This window comes from Belonocnema kinseyi, chromosome 2 (genome assembly GCF_010883055.1).
Source record: "Belonocnema kinseyi isolate 2016_QV_RU_SX_M_011 chromosome 2, B_treatae_v1, whole genome shotgun sequence".
Taxonomy (NCBI): domain Eukaryota; kingdom Metazoa; phylum Arthropoda; class Insecta; order Hymenoptera; family Cynipidae; genus Belonocnema; species Belonocnema kinseyi.
In genome coordinates, this window is record NC_046658.1 from 88,069,680 (window position 1) to 88,074,514 (window position 4,835).

Genomic DNA, 4,835 nt, shown 5'->3' on the forward strand with positions numbered 1-4,835 from the left:
GAAGGATTAAAAAAACTTGAAAAGCGATTGACCAAGTGTATAGAGCTCCAAGGAGATTATGTTGAAAAATAAAAAAAAATTTACTAAAAAAAAATTGTTTTTATGCTTCATTCTAAGGACTTATTGAACTACCCTCGTAATAGGGAAGTGCCAGTATTCAAATCCGTGTTTTGGAACCTTCCGGATTCATGAGTGTTTCGGTAGGTCGGAATTGCGTCTAATCCCGAATTTATTGATTAGAAGAAATGTCTGGTATGATCCATCCTAATCCTTCGCGTTTTGTTGAGGTTATGTTTGATAAAATTGCTGTTTTTTAGGTTGAGTCTTTAAGAATTCTTTAATTGTAATAAAGGGTAATATATGAGAAGAGCTATTCTATCGAATGTTCGTGCTGGCTAGTTTCAGAAATGAAATTGTGTAATGTTTATTAAAAATACTTTTAGTTTCGAAGTGTATTATTTTATTTTCATCTCTAAATTCGATATAACAGCCCGTGTTTGCGTGCTTTAATTTATGTCGCGGAAGCCATTATACGGATTCCGACCGGTCGTGTGAATTCGAAAAGAACGACAGAAAAGTGAATAGTATTGTTTTGTGGCCAACAATTGTAACCATCATTTTAGTGCTGATATTGCACAACATTTTTTATGCTATGGTTAATAGGCAGAAAGAACCTATAAAATGAGCTTGGATCAGGATCCCAGAATTCGGTGAAAAAAAGTGTTGAGGCAAGCTGTGCCACTCATAGACATCAAACATACACCGATCACTGAAACTGCCACAAATCAAATTTGAAACAGTCTTTCAACATACATAGTGGGGACCACTATTGTTATTAACTTATATTTTAATGCCAATAATTAAAATCCATTTAAATTCCACATTTTATATTCTATTACTGCACGAAATTCAATTTATTTCAATGCGCTTAAGTTCTGTTTCAATCTAAAATCTCAGTTCTATTTCACAAATAAAGAGGGATTCTAATTGTATATTAGCTTATTCCTTTTAAGCCCAGAAAAGAGAGTTCAGGCACCCGATTCAAAAGGAATTTCAGATTCTAATTACAGAACCAATTCTTGGAAGCCAGCCAATTGTTGGTACCCTTCTCTAGATTTTATGAAATAATAAGAGAATAGAGATAAATAGCTGATTGTTTATTTTTTTTATAGTACAGACATTTTTTCGTAGTAATATGTATTTATCTTATGCTAAACAATAACTTAGGTGTTCTGAGATTACAAAATTTAGCCTTTCTACAGGCTGCCAAGAATTTTCAGGTTATCTAAAGAAAATCTTTAGATAATTGCAGTTTTCAATTTACCCCTAGCAACGTTATAATTATCGGAAGTGACTATTTTTTTCAGCGCATTTCGAGAAAATGTTGAAATTGTTGGTAAAAAATAACTAAGTTTTAACTGCAATTCATTTAATCAATAATAGGGGGTGTCAATGAATTTTCACTCTGAAGCACTGTATGCAATTCTTGGCATCCCCTACCAAGAATTTGATTGTATGTTCTTGCAATGATTTCTATTCTTAGAAATCGGAAAAAGTATGTTTATGTTCGTTTGTTGTTTTGTAAAATGCAGAATGAAAGACCAGATTGAAGGTAAAAACAATATTTTGAGTTAAATTACTGGAGCTATACTTAAAAGAATTAAGTAAGCACAGTGAAACTCTTTTTCAGCGCGGATTTTGGGACTGACCTTGACTGTGAACTAACTCATTGTAGCCCGCTTCGCTTTTGTTTTTTCACGCTTGACTGCTCGTCTGAGCAACAATCGCACACTTAAGGGGGTCACCTCGTGTGACGGCCCGTTTTTTAAATGTTTTTTGGGAATTTTTTTAACGAACAATAACAATATTCAACGTCGAACATTTCACTATATATTTATTTAGATTTGAACAGTAAATTGTGCAAATTTAAACCCAGAAACTTTATTATAATGCATATGGCGCAATTCCGAAGACACCCATATAAAAAAAAGTGTATCCATGGCCGTCATGATTCCGGACGAACGGCTTATTTGAAACCAAAAAACCAAACGACATTTTAATCTGTGAAGCTGTGGTCATCGCCTGAACTAGGGTATTTTAAAAATATTGAAAATTGAGTAATTGCCACGGTTATGAACTTTTTTTCTTCAAATTTTATGATTTTTGCGATTATTTCCTCACGAAAAAAAACGGGTTGAAATTTGTTAATTATCGTAGTTCAGGTCATGCATACGCATGTGCTGAACATACCCTACAAATTTCAAAGCAATCGCGTTTGAAAGTTTAAGAACGACGTAAGCAATGAAGTAAACCTAGTCGTTCTAGCAGCTGTCACTTTCCAATGACTTCGAATATTGGAATATCACTTCGCCAGCATATTCTACACATGTTCAGGACTACATTTAGGCAACAAAAAAGATCGATTTTTTCGACCGGACACACGGGGTGACCCCCTTAACCAAAAAACGGAAATAATGCTGATTATTTGCGTTTGCCTCTAACCCCAAAACGAAAAGGAAGGCAAAAGGCATCTATGCTTTAACATCGCAGGCATGGAGAGATTAGCAATTAGGAAAATTCAATAAAAAAAATAATAATAAAGCTAAGACTAAGGAAGCTAAAAAGCAAAAACCAAAACGGCGAAATGAAATTTCAGAAAAAGCCCAAGAGGCTAGCAGCAGCGATGAGGGGGCGATTGACCCGATCGCCCCCCTCTGGATCCGCGCCTGGAAGCTAGAAATAGAAAAAAGTTAGAAACCAAAAAGACTATGAACTAAAAAAAATTAATCTTCAAATGTTATCGATCTTATTGATTCTGCTGAAGTAGTTACTAGAAAAACGAAGTTAAAAGCGAAAGACACTAACAAAAAATTAAATGAGTTTTTGGAAAAAGCCAGACTATTTGTTTATACATTAAAAATAATTTATAAACAATGTTCCTCTTAACTATTTACTTCTCAGTGATACTATTAAAGTTTAGTTTCATCTGATTCCTTCACCATTTCATGTTCATTTGTCTGGGGTGCCAATAATTGAGACCATCCCTGCCAAGAATTGTGTCAACCCTGCCAAGAATTGAATCTTCAGGCTAATGAGCTAATTTGAATTTTTTTCAGTTTCTAATACATATTGAGGTAAACAAACCTTAGAATTTGATACCTTAGTATTTAGCAGAATTGCTTGAAATGTGCTTGAAATGAGAAATTATAATTAGGAAAGGAAACAGCTTTCTAAGAATAAGTTATAATATTTGTAGGTTTTAACCTCAAAGTGTACATGCTGGTCTCGTTCAAAAGACTAAAAAATGAAGTTTTGTAATTAAGTAAAGAGAATGCTTTCAAGTATATTTCAATACAAAATTCTAAATAGGAGTGGAAATACGTGTATAAACTTTCTAACGACAAATTTTTATATTTGTACGTTATAATCACGAATCTAAAATGATAGTCTCTTGCAAAGCAATAAAACGTGAACTTAGTACTTCTAATATAAGAATTCGAACTTTTCAGGATTCATGTATTTCAAAATATGCTATAAGTTTTTAGTTCTGCTAAAGTTCTGCCAAAAACTTTTCTATCTGTTGTTGCCAAAACTGGTTTTTCATAATAACGATTCTAAATATCAACAAACTTGGACATTTTTTGTAATTGACACCATGCCTCACACTGACACCACACCCCACTGTCCCCTAGATAAAATCTCGAAGTGGAAAAAGGGGAAAATAGGTTCTTTGGAAATTGGTTTTAGTGAGGAAAAGCTGACGTTTTTCTGTTGAGTAAACTTCACCCCTCCAAACAATATATATATGTATACGTAAATGTATACACAAAATCATGTTTCAGAATATTTACTGATAACATTCTACACGAAATTATCCACGAGGCTGTTTCCTACATTTAAAAAAATATGAAGAAACTAACAGTTACTCTGCTGTTCACTTCAATGCTCTTCCTTAATTCTATTGGTAAATATAATAATATTCAATGCGTATGATTTTAAGTGCATTCTAAGATATAAGTTATTATTTATCCGAAGTAATTGTTATTTATCGAAATGCAAATTAATTAAATTTTAAAAACTCAAGCGTTAACGTGGTTCAGAATGGTTTTCGTCTTCATTTTGGGTGTTTTTATAGATCCTAAAGGCTTTCTGACGACCTTAAAGAGATTTTATAAGATTTCCGAGAATTTCAGTGAGCAAGAGTTTTAAAGGCCCTTAAAAAGATATTTGAATAAATTTCTCAGGATCTCAAAGTATTTTATAGGTCTTTAAATATTTAGAGGGATTGCAAGAAATTTCAATCAATATCATCAGATTTCATTCCACTACACGAAATTTCAAGGCATTTTATAATATTTTAATGTTTCAAAGAATTTATCATAAGACATATAGATTTTGTTTCAATCGTGATAAAGCTTTCAAAAAATTAGAAAATTCAATTTTGCAGAAAAACTATGCAAAATATTTTTAAAAATTTTAAATAAAGTTTAACGATTTTTAAAACAATAAAAAATTATATTCACCAATTAAATTATACGGCATCATATAAGTCCAGAAAATTAATTATCGCTTGTAAGAATACCTACAAAATAGTCCACATCTTTTCCTGCAATAGAACTCACCGTTTTTTTTTTACATGGAAACTGTTCTCGATGAAGCAAAAATTTAAATTTTCTGCCAAAGGACGCGATATACAAAACAAAAGTATAGAAACAAATGGTTAATTTTGAAAAGATCCAAGACCAGCTTTTTTCGCAGAAAAATTATAAAATAATTGAATTAACAAATTAAGATTCTTATTTAATAAAAACAATAATGAATTATACAATAATAAT